Consider the following 11871-nt stretch of genomic DNA (forward strand, 5'->3'; position numbering starts at 1 on the left):
TCAGATGACACAGAGAAGTACATAGATGTTCTGCAGGGCCTGGGTCAGTCCTTTTAACTAGACTGGAAAGATACCATGTTACTGCTTAGTCAGACCTCAGTCAGTAATGAGAGTGAAGCCACTCCAATAGAGGCTCAAGATTTTGGGAACACCTGGTACCTTAGTCAAGTGAATGACAAAATTATGCTAGAGGAAAAGAATAGATTCCCTTCAGGCCAATAGGCTGTCCCTAGTAAACCCTCACTGGGATCCTGATTCAGAACGTGGGGACTGGAATCATAGGCACCTATTGGCCTTCATTCTTGAGGGATTAAGATGGACCAAGAAGAAACCCATGAACTATACAGCGTTATCCATCATAACTCAGGGAAAGGAAGAAAACCCAACAGTCTTCCTTGAGTGGTTATGGAAGGCCTTAAGAAAATATGCTCCCATGTCACCAGACTTCGTCAAGGGTTAGCTAGTACTAAAAGACAAATTTATTACACAACCAGCAGTGGACATTAGAAGAAAGCTCCAAAAGCTGGTCCTGGGCCGGAATAGAATCTAGAATCATTACTAAATCTAGCAACCTCAGTGTTCTATAATAGAGACCAGGAGGATCAGTCTGAAAGAGGCAGGAAGGACAAGAAAAATGCCATGGCCCTGGTCATGGCCCTCAGGCAGGCAGACATAAGAGGCTTAGAAAGGGGAAAGGCTTGGGTTAGCCATCAGTCTGGCAAAGCTTGCTACCAATGCAGCCTAAAAGACACTTTAAGAAAGATTGTCCCAAGAAGAATGAGCCACCTCCTCGTCCTTGCCCACTGTGCCAAGGGGTTCACCCGAAGGCACCCTGTACCAGGGGATGAAGCCTCCGAGAGCCTGAGGTGGCTAATCAGATGACCCAACAGCAGGACTGAGGGTGCTTGGGGCAAGCGCCAGCACAAGCCATCACCTCGCCGAGCCCCAGGTAAAGATAACCATAGAGGGCCAGGAGGTTGATCTTGTCTTGGATACTGGTGTGGCCTTCTCAGTCTTGCTCTCCTGTCCTAGATGGTTGTCCTCTAGGTCTGTAACTATCCTAGGAGTCCTAGGACAAGCGATCTCTCAATATTCCCCCCAGCCCTTAAGCTGTGACTGGGGAGATGTGCTCTTCTCCCATGCTTTCCTCATTATGCCCAGAAGTCCCACTCCCTTACTAGGGCAGGACCTGTTAGCCAGAGCAGGAGCTGTTATCTATATGAACATCGGAGAGGAGATCTGACTCTGCTGCCTATTATTTGAAGAAGGGATTAATCCCAAGGTTTGGGCAATGGAGGGACAATTTGGACAGGCAAAGAATGCCTTCCAATTCAAATAAAGCTAAAGGATCCCACCTCTTTCCCTTACCAAAGACAGTACTCCCTACGACCCAAGGCCAAAAAGCAGCTACAGGATATTTTAAAAAACCTAAAAGCTCAGAGTCTAATGAGGTCCTGTAACAGTCCTTGCAATACTCCAATTTTAGGACTACAAAAACCTAATGGACAATGAAGGCTAGTGCAAGATCTCAGGTTTATCAATGTGATCTCTTTATCCCCAGTTGTACCCAACCCATATACCTTGCTCTCTCAAATAACAGGAGAGGCACAATGGTTTACAGTCCTGGACCTTATGGATGCCTTTTTCTATGTTCCATTACATCCGGACCCCCAGTTTCTGTTCACCTTTGAAGACCCTTTAGACTACACTTCTCAGCTTACCTGGACAGTGTTACCCCAGAGCTTTTGAGAGAGCTCTCACTTGTTTGGCCAGGCTCTAGCTCAAGACCTTAGTCATTTTTCACATCCAGGTACCCTGGTCCTTCAATACATGGATGACTTACTTTTAATGGCTAACTCAGAAACCCAGTTTCAGCAGGACACCCAGGACCTCCTAAACTATCTATCCTCCTAAATCTTGTTTCCTAATCTAAAGCCCAACTTTGTAGACAACAGGTAAAATACCTAGGACTTGTCTTGACCAAAGGAACCCGGGCCATTGATGGAGAATGAATCCAAACCATATTAACCTTTCCCCATCCAAAAACCTTAGAACAGCTGTGGGGATTTTTAGGAATCACCGGTTTCTGAAGATTGTGGATTCCCAGATGTGGCAAAATAGCCAAACCCCTATGCACTCTGATTAAGGAAACCCAAAAAGCTAACACCCATCTAATACAATGGGGCCCTATGGCTGAGACAGCCTTTCAGACCCTGAAGCAGGCATTACTGCAGGCTCCAGCTCTGAGCCTTCCTACAGGGAATGACTTTTCCTTATATGTTACAGAAAAGTCAGGAGTGGCACTGGGGGTCCTCGCCCAGACTCATGAGATTATTCCACAACCAGTAGCATACCTAAGTCAGGAAATTGATGCAGTAGCAAAAGACTGGCCACGTTGCTTGTGGATAATAGCTCTTGTGGCTATATTGGTCTCAGAAACCATCAAAATAGTGCAGGGAAGTGATGTAACCATATGAACTTCACATGATGTAGCTGGAATTCTGGCCTCTAAAACCGGATTGTGGCTGTCTGACTACCGCTTACTCAAATATCAGGCTTTAATGCTCGAAGGGCCTGTACTTCAGCTGCACACATGTGCAGCCCTCAATCCAGCTACTTTTCTTCCTGAGGAAGGGTTAGACAGAGAACATGACTGTCAGCAGGTCACAGCCCAAATAACCGCATAGCAGGTTCTATGTGGCTTAAGATCTCTTAGAAACTCCTCTAGCCAATCCTGACCTTAATGTATACACTGACAGTTCATTTATGGAAAATAGAGTTTTGAAGGCAAGATATGCAGTAGTCAGTGATCAAACAGTGATCCAAATAATCTCCTTCCTCCAGGAACTAGTGCTCGACTGGCAGAACTAGTAGCCGTCACTCGAGCTCTAAAATTAGGAAAAGAAAAGAGAATAAACAAATACACAGATTCCAAATGTGTTTACCTGTTTCTCCATGCCCATGCTGCTATATGGAAGGAAAGATAATTCTTAACCTCAGCAGGAGCTCCCATTAAATATCATACATTTTACGCTTACTACAAGCTGTTCAACAACCTAAGGAGGTAGGGTGAGGTCACCAGAAGAGACGAAAAGAAAACAGATGACAATCCCCGAGCTGACCTAGATGCAAAAAGGGCAAAACCCTTTCTAGGGGACGAGACCTCAATACTCATGGGAAAAGGTAGAGTGGGCAATCTCCCAGGGACATAATCTTCTTCCTTCAGGGAGGCTAGCCACGGAGGAAGGATAAGTACTCCTACCTGCTGCCAGGCAGTGGAAAGTACTTAAAACCCTACGTCAAACCTTCCATATGGGTATAGAAAATACATATAGAATGGTCAAATCTATATTTACAAAAAAGGGCTCTTCAAGACTATCCAACAAATAGTCAAAGGATGTGAAATATGCCAGAAAAACAATCCTTTAGCACATCGCAAAATTCCTCCTGTGGAACACTGACTTGGTTCTTACCCATACACCTAAGTCTCAAGGATATCAACATTTGTTAGTATGTGTAGATACATACACAAACTGGGTTTAGGCTTCTCCCTGCAGGACAAAAAAAGCCCAAGAGTTAATAAAGGTCCTGAGTAATGAAATAATCCCTAGATTCAGATTCCCTCAATGTGTTTAGAGTGCTAACGGCCCCACTTTCAGAGCTGCAGTAACTTCTTTAATTTTCAAAGCATTAGGAATAACAATATCATCTCCATTATGCTTGAAGGCCTCAGTCCTCAGGAAAAGTGGAAAAGATGAACAAATCTTAAGAGACACTTTAAAAAACTGGCACAGGAAACCCAATTCCCATGGTCCACTCTGTTACCAACAGCATTCTTAAGGGCTCTAAACTCTCCTCAGAAAAATAGGACTCAGTCTCTACAAGATACTTTACGGATGACTCTTTCTTACCAATGATCTCATATTAGACAAATAAAAAGAAAAAGCAGATATAATAAAAGATATAACCTCCTTGGCTAAGTACCAACAGGCCCTTAAGACCTTACCTGAAGGATACCCTAAGAAAAAGGGGAAAGAGTTATTCTTCCCAGGAGATTTAGTATTTGTCAAGTCTCTCCCCTCTGACTCTTCCTTCCTAGGTCCATTCATGGGAAGACCATTTTCAGTTATTCTGTCTACCCCAAAGGCAGTTAAGGTGGTGGGAATTGGATCACAGATGGATCACACTTGGCTGAAATGTTGGATGCCTCCTGAAGAAGATCATAGGCCCTCTGCTCCACAGCCTGAGGTTCCAGGAGGCTGCCCTTCACAAACCTGTAAGCCTTTAGAGAATCTACATTTGCTCTTCCAACGAGATCCCCAGGAAAGTAACTAATCATGATTCTGACTTAAATCCTGGCATTGACAGGAATATCACTCTTAACTTTACTATTTGAAAGCGGACTCTATGCGATCGCCCCTAAGGATTGGCCCACATCACATAGAGTCTCCATGTCTGTGCTTAATGCCTAATTATAGTTCTAATAGCCCTCCTCCTCTGTCTCTGATATTATCAATCTCTTATTATGACTTCTCTTGTGTTCCTCATTATCCTCTTCGCTGCTTCTTCCCTGCTTCATTCTCATCCCACTTGCAAATGCACCCAAAGGGGTTACAACTGGAACAATAGTGGACAGGGAACAAGTCTGCTCTCTGGTTGATCTTGGGGATCAGGGCGACAGGCCTCCTTTATATCCTATACTTATATGCACAAAAATTGCTATACGTCCACTTCCCTGTGCACATGCAACTCACACACATCTTGGATGAGAGCAGTAACTGGGCCTAAATGTCCAGCTGCTAAGGGAACCACCACCTGCTGGACACATTTTACCCATGCTGGGATCTCAGATGGGGGTGGAATTCAAGATCAGGCACAGGAAACTCATCTACAGGAAGTAATTTCTAGCCTAAGCAAACCAGTAAGCAACCCCAGTCCCAACAAGGGCCTGGACCTTTCTAAGCTACATGAAACCTTTCATATACACTCCAGTCTGCTCAACTTATTTAACACCACCCTCACAGGAATGCATGAGGCCACCTCCAAAAACCCAACTGACTGTTGGATGTGCCTCCCATTATGCTTCAAACCATATATCTTCGTTTCAATTACATGCTTAAGGAACATAACTAACCACCCTCAAATCATACGGGGCTTATAGGTCTCTTGGTCACCAATCTACAAATTCCATCTGCCTCCAACTTCACTTGTGTGGACTTTACTAATGACTCCAATGCTTCTCTATGCCGAAGCTGGGTTACCTTACCCCTGGGCCTCAACTGCCTACCACAGGCTTATTCTTCATTTGTGGCTCCTAGCTTATCGTTGACTAAATAATACCCTGGGACAAATATGCCTCCTCTCCTTCCTAGTGCCCCCAAAGACCATTTATACCGATTCTCAATTGCAGAGTCTTCTCTTGCCCTGGCCATGCCATACTCAATCCCCAATTCCTCCATTCATATTGGGAGCCAGAATAATAGATGGGCTTAGTACCAGCATTAGAGGAAGTACTACCTCTACTCAGTTTTACTATAAGCTATCCTAGGAGTTAAATAAGTACATGGAAAAGGTTTCTATCTGATTCACTCATCACTTTTTAGCTGCTGTGGCTCTTGAAAATCAAAAGGCACTAGATCTGTTTATACCAAAGAGAGAAGGAACTTGTTTCTTTTTAGGAAAAGAATGCTATTACTTTGTTAACAAATCAGTCATCATCCTAAACAAGGTTAAAGAACTCGGGGATTTAATAGAATGCAGGTCTATGAACCTCCAAGAAATAAGATCATGGAGCTTGCTTAACAACTGGTTACCCTGGTCTCCCCACTTCTAGGCCCCTAATAATCATCCTATTATTGCTTGCCTTTGGGTGTCTCATCTTCAACTTTCTTGTCAAATTTGTTTCTTCCAGAATTGAGGTTGTGAAGCTATACATGGTCTTGTAAATGGAACCCCAAATGTTCTTGACTCATGATTTCTATCCTGGACCACTAGATAGACCTGTAACCTCAGAAGACTCCCCTCTGGAGGAAACGTCAGGTGCAAGGCCCCTTCTCCGCCCCTGTTCAGCAGAAAGTAGTTTGAGCGATCGACACCTGTGTCACAACAGCAGTTGGACTTTCCTGTTCAGAGCGGGGACTGAGGGATGTGTTAGAGGGACTTCCGGAGTTGGCTGGGGGTTTTGTTTTGAGTGCAGGACTCCTCCTTTGTCTGACTGGCTAGGGGCTTTGTCTCTGGTTTTCCTGCCTCTGGTTGACTAGGAGCTTTGTCTCTGATGTTCCCACCTCTGCCTCTTAGGGGCTTTGTCTCCGGTTTTTCTGCCTGTGGCTTCTAGAGGCTTTCTTCAGGGGCAGAAACGTTTCCTGCGTCTGGCCCTTGAAGGTGGAGTCTCAGTGACTCAGGATTGTAAAACAATAGCCAATTTGGTAAAGGATTCATAGATCAATTAATCCAGAGGAAGTTTAAAAGAACGTCACTTCTTGGACAAGAACAACTGGGGAGGGAATAACTCGGGGTAAAAGCTCTATCTGCCCAAGCCTGGAATGGCAACCCCTCCAGGTCCCTTTCTACTGGGTGGAAGCTGTCCTTCCACTCTGCCTAGTAAATTGCACTACCGCACACTCTTTGGGTCCATGAGTTCTATCTGAGCTGTAACACTCACCGCGACACCGAGGCCTTTCCCATTCTTTGGGGTTGGGAAGCTCAGAACCTAAGTTCCAAAGGATCAGACTGTGGCTGCTCTGGTTACATTGCGTGAAAAATATTTTTAAAAAGTTCTCCTCACTTTGGGACAGGGCAATTATTCCCATTTATTTCTAAGCCCAAGCCAATTGCTCTCAATTTCCAAGGAGCTACCAGAAAACAGCTGCTGAAAGGCTGAAAAAAACAAAAACAAAAAACAAAAAAGGTGGGGGGGAGAGAAAAAAAACACACAAAAAAACCCAGTTTCCTTAAGTTAACTGGTTGGTGCCAGTCAGGCTTCTCCACATTGAAAGTCCTTAGTTTCACTGGCCATGACCAGAAACCTGCAGGTGCTACCATGCTTAGGCACTGTCCACCAAGGGTCCTGGGTTGAAAAGAAAAAGAGAGAGATTCCCCTGTATGGAACAGAAAGGAAAAGGAGAAAACAGAATAATAAATCCCCAACTTGGACTTACCTGTTTCTCCTTGCTGGTTTTCCAAAATATGTTAGTGGTGGAGCATGTCCAGGTTCTTGGTGTCTTGAACAAAGAATTGGACAAAACATACAAAGCAAGGAAGCGATGAAGGTACTTATTGAATATGAAAGTACACTCCACAGTGTGAGCGTGGGCCTGAGCATAGGGGCTCAAAGGCTCTGTTACAGAATTTTTGAGAGTTTAAATACCCCACAGAAGATTTCACTGGTTTGGGAATACTCTATGTAAATTAAGAGAATAAAGTAAAGTTACAGAGTCATTTATGGCATATACCCTATAAAGATGATGTTTTCTGTGATAGCTGAAGTGTGCATCAGCCTTATGCTTTCTGCCTCCAGACTTAATTTTTCTGCCTTATAGAGAAATGCACTCCATGGTCAATACTTAAAGAAATATATTATCTTTACTTAGATTAGTTATGAAGAATATAAGCTTAAATACAAAATTTCCAGGCCCACCTGAACAAGAATGAAACTATGAGTACAAATAATCAGGAACAACCAACAGCAAATATTGAGTCCTAGAGGCTTTATATATATAATCAAATTTAGTGTATAATGTTGCTATAAAAATTGTATACTGACTAATAATAAATTATTGCACATATCTATCAGATTTAAAACAAACCATTTTTAGAAATAAAGTTCTTCTAACATTAACTTAGTGACATTGTTAGAGTATTAGAAATGGTTGTTAAAAATATTCAAAAATTAAGATAAGCTAAAGACATATTATGCATCATAAAGATGCATCAAAGATATAGAAAATTAAAAAATAGATGTAATGGTATAAAAAATAGGATGAAAAACTTATAAATCTCCACAAATATAGAAAACACAATAAATGCAGAGAAAATTATATACAAACAAATCAACAATAGTCACATAGCATTTTTATTGCATTTTTTTCTTTAAAGAGTATTTAAACTCAATTTGAGAGAAAGCATACCTCAGCCATATCTGTCATATAAGAATACATTCTTCGTGAAGATTGACAAATTGACAATGGTTTTAACATTTGGCATGTCTAAGTAATAGAACATTGTTTTCTTTCTCTTTCGCATACTTTTGATTGGTTTTCACTGCAATGTTTCTTTGAAGTGAATGGCAGGATCATGCTCAGGGTCAGCTTTGACTGTTAAAATTTAGACATAGTCCGGAGGGTAAGTCAAGATGTTTGACTCTGATTGAATATTATTAAAAAAAAAATAGGTTTCGATTTTTTTTAAAAAAACTTGCTTTATATTAAAAATGACTGTTAGCCAAATGATCATTAATCAAACAACCGAATGTTCTCTTCAGAAGCATGCAAGTAAATATTTTACTTTTATTTCTTTGAATTTAGAGCACCAAAGTCAAAGAGGTGATCTTAAAAGCAATATGAGAGAAAATGCAGATCATTTATTAATTAGTTTAAATTTAGATGGGAGTGCAATAGTATTCTCAAACAAATGTATTTTCTTCTAATATTCATTAGAAGAAAACAAATGTTAACTTTAAATTTCAATAACCAAAAATTATCTTACAAAAATGAAAATATAAACCTTTTCAGATTAAAATAGGGAAACAAAATCTGAAATACGTTTCAAAAAGAGCACTATTGCAGAATCTTATGAAAATACTCTCAAGAAGTATTGAGGTGCCAACAAGAATATGAGTAAAGGAATTATTGAGGTATAAGTCAATCAAAGCCTTTGCGGACTACATAAAGTAACAAAAGAATATCAATGGAAAATATAATAATAATGCTGAGTTTGGGGTGAAAATTCAAATTAACATAGTGGATCTCTATATAGTCAAGGTTCTTCAGAGAAACAAAATTAATAGGATATATATATATATATATATATATATATATATATATATACACATTTATATTTATTATAAGGTTATTGGTTTACATGAATTTGGGTGCTGAAAAATCTCATGATCTTCCACCTCCAAGCTGAAGACCCAGGAAAGCTGGTGATGTGGTTTAAAGTCCAGAGAGCTAGAGAGCCTATGGCCTAGATTCCAGTCCAAGTTTGAGGGCCTGAAAACCAGGAAGGCCAAGGGGAAGAGATCAATGTTCTACCTCAAGCACTCAGGCAGAGGAGGGGTGAATCCAACCTTTCTCAGCTTTCTTCTTCTATTCAGGCCCTTAATGGATTGGACGATACTCACTGGCATGGCAAGGGTGATTTTCTTTACTGCACTTGTTAATTCAGATGCTAATATCTTCCGGAAACATCTTCACAGACACTCCTGAAATAATATTTAGTGAGATATCTATGGCTCCTATTGCCCAGTCAAGTTGACATATAAAAGTAACTATTATAATCTCAGAAGACGGTAATTTAGGAGAAGGATAAATGTAGTCAAATTATTTCTAAAAGTCTTTACAATGAATATGTCATCACAGTTACAAGTAAAATCTTCCCATCTTCCAGTGAATTATACTTCTTTCTATCCACAGTTATGTGTAGTTTTCTCTTACATTAGCTCTGGGCATGACCAATTGATCTGTTTACTCAGTGTTGAAGCAGATTTTTTTTTTTTTTAAGAAAACATTAATTAAGGTGTCCTTCTCTGACTTCTAGGAACTGTTTTCCATCAGGTAATGAACATCGGGCTAGTCTACTAAAGGAGAAGATTATCTGGGGTAGAAACAAACCCTCTTAGGTGATCCCTAAACTAGCCCTCAGCCAGTTGGCTTCAGATGTAATACTCTATAAAGGACAGTTGCTCAAATTGTTGATATTTATGATAGTGAGAAAATACAACCAATGTCTTAAACCATCAAGTTCTGGGGTAGTTTTATGTGACAAAATCTAAATGAATGTAGACGTTGTAAAGTTATATGCATAATATTTTTTAAGAAAAAATATTCAAAGAATAAAAAGAGTCCATAATTTCTAAAACAGTGCAATGAAAAAAAATCAGTAATTTTGCAAAAGGACAACAAAAATGAAAAATTCAGGGAAAACAAAGTATCAGTTGAGAGAAAAAAGCTCATTATTTTCATTCTTATGAGAAATATAAATAGATCAAACTCACCTCCTACAAAACATATTGTCAGGTTTTATTAGAATAGTTAAGAACCAACCTAAATAAAAAAAAGACTTTCAAATTATGAGAACAAAAGTTGAGGAAAAAATTAATCAAAGAAATTGTGTGTACTTCAATTTTCCTTTATACAAGAATTTTTTCTTCTCAACTGCAAAAATGTCTATATGATGTTATCATAAGAAACGTACGGTGATATATAGTGCTAACATTGTGAATTATTCTGTGCCAGTAATTTGTGGTTTGTTAAGTATATATTGCTCAACTAAAATATTCAAATTTCAGTACAGTCACTGGCACATATTTAGCATGTAATTAACATGTGCTAGTGGATTAGTTCATATTATATATGGACCTAAACACAACTTTTATTTTATATCATAAAATAGGCAGCATTTATACTTGCACTTTACATTAAAAAAAAAGTTCATTTGTTACATATTAACAAATGAACAACTTTTTAAAGCTTAGAAAATTTATAATTTTTTTTTCTATTAACTTCTACAGAATTACCTGGGGTACTTACTATGCATGTCTCAATAAATTGCTACCAACTTTAATCCACTTGGATTAGAACTTACTGATGTCTATTCCTGTCTCCATTCTTGATGCTCAACAGTCTGTTCTTCTCTTGGTGTCTAAAATGAGGTTTCAAAATGTTAATTAAATCACACAGTCACCTGAGTTGTACTTCTTAAGTATCTTTCCAGAGATTTAGAGTGAAATCTAAATTTCTCACTGAGATGGTTAAGTTATTGTTACTGGCATTATCCGTGGATATCAATGGCTACAACTGCTTGTTGCTGCTTGGCACTGGACACTCTGACACTTTGCTGCCATCATTTAAAACTAATTAGTTTTGTGTTCTTCATTTTGCAGCACTTACTTTACATTAGAAATTCCGAATGGACATTCTAATTGGCTCAGTTTAAATCATGAAGCTATATCCTGCCTGGGTGTGAGAAGACCAAGTAACTGCCCCCTTCAAGTTCACAGTGAAAGAAACTTTGTCTCCAAATAAAATAACATAAAAAGTGCAGCTTCTACTTAAATTGCTGTATTTCATTGTCAAACTTCTTTTATACCCTACTTATTTACTTACACTTAAAAATAATTTTGCCAGAAAAAAAGCACCCATAATGTTTTAAACCAAATGTTCACCAAATTCCTCCCTTAAGTCATATATATTATTGCTCCAACTGGACATGCAAAATTTTTGAGTGATAACCTTTATAGTTTAGAATTATTTTGTAATTTATTGGGCTAAATTCATGGGTAATCAACAATATCTATATATGTATGTATGTATACACACATGAAAAGGGAGGGAACATACAAAGAATTGTTAAAATATACAAATATATATCTATAGCTATATCTATATCTATCTATCTATCTATCTATCTATCTATCTATCTATCTATATATATGGCACCAAAAAGAATGAGAGCATTGGTAGATACTAGCATTCTTGTTTTAAAACTAGCTTGTAGACATGACTGGTATTTATAATTTTTAGTTTTTACTATCCATTTCTTTTAACCTAGTTTTAGATTTAAGTAAATTAGATTTAATTTCTTTAATTTAAGAAATTAAAGTCATTTCTCTTCTAACAGAAAGCAGTTTGAAAAACCAGACTCACAGTTATT

At 39.1% G+C, this 11871-nt stretch overlaps 1 long non-coding RNA gene across 1 annotated transcript; it reads left to right on the forward strand.

Annotated features, from left to right (window-relative positions):
• Positions 1 to 595: 595 nt before the first annotated feature.
• LOC118152086 (uncharacterized) lies at positions 596 to 11257 on the forward strand. Its single transcript, XR_004740436.3, has 3 exons — positions 596 to 949; positions 4100 to 4276; positions 11102 to 11257. It is a non-coding gene; the product is annotated as an uncharacterized LOC118152086 (long non-coding RNA).
• The last annotated feature ends 614 nt before the right edge of the window (positions 11258 to 11871 follow it).

Source organism: Callithrix jacchus, chromosome 3 (genome assembly GCF_049354715.1).
Source record: "Callithrix jacchus isolate 240 chromosome 3, calJac240_pri, whole genome shotgun sequence".
NCBI lineage: Eukaryota > Metazoa > Chordata > Mammalia > Primates > Cebidae > Callithrix > Callithrix jacchus.